At 44.2% G+C, this 668-nt stretch overlaps 1 non-coding gene across 1 annotated transcript; it reads right to left on the reverse strand.

Annotated features, from left to right (window-relative positions):
- Window positions 1-256: 256 nt before the first annotated feature.
- LOC146916568 (small nucleolar RNA R71) lies at window positions 257-363 on the reverse strand. The gene has a single exon (XR_015017072.1). It is a non-coding gene; the product is annotated as a small nucleolar RNA R71 (small nucleolar RNA).
- Window positions 364-668: the final 305 nt, after the last annotated feature.

Below are 668 nucleotides of genomic sequence, written 5' to 3' on the forward strand. Positions count from 1 at the left end.
CCTACTTAACTTGGTGCAGCAAAACCAATTCTCGGGATCCCCCACTGAGGATCCCAATCTTCACATCTCTGTTTTCCTACGGATTAGTGGAACCATGAAGGAGAACCAAGAAGCCGTAAGACTTCATCTCTTTCCCTTTTCCTTAAGGGATAGAGCTAGCGCTTGGTTCCATTCCCTCGAAGCCGGTTCCATTACTTCATGGGATCAGATGAGGCAAGCATTCCTTGCCCGTTTCTTTCCACCATCTAAAACCGCTAAACTTAGAGACCAAATCACGCAGTTCAATCAAAAAGGTGGGGAATCTCTCTATGAGGCGTGGGAGCGTTTCAAGGAAATGCTAAGACTTTGTCCCCACCACGGCCTAGAGAAGTGGCTTATAGTCCACACTTTTTATAATGGCTTGTCTTATACCACTAAGATGTCTGTTGATGCAGCTGCAGGTGGAGCACTTATGAACAAGAATTACACGGAGGCGTATGCCTTGATTGAAGACATGGCTCAGAATCATTACAAATGGACTGACGAGAGAGCCATCTCTAGTTCTTCACCCTCCAAAAAGGAGGCAGGTATACACGAAGTCTCTAACTATGATCACCTTGCTTCTAAAATTGATACACTAACTGAAAAACTTGAAAAATTCAACGTTAGTGCTATCAATTCTGCATCTA

This window comes from Medicago sativa, chromosome 6, assembly GCF_051527215.1.
Source record: "Medicago sativa cultivar Bolivia chromosome 6, Bolivia_mono, whole genome shotgun sequence".
Classification (NCBI taxonomy): Eukaryota; Viridiplantae; Streptophyta; class Magnoliopsida; order Fabales; family Fabaceae; genus Medicago; species Medicago sativa.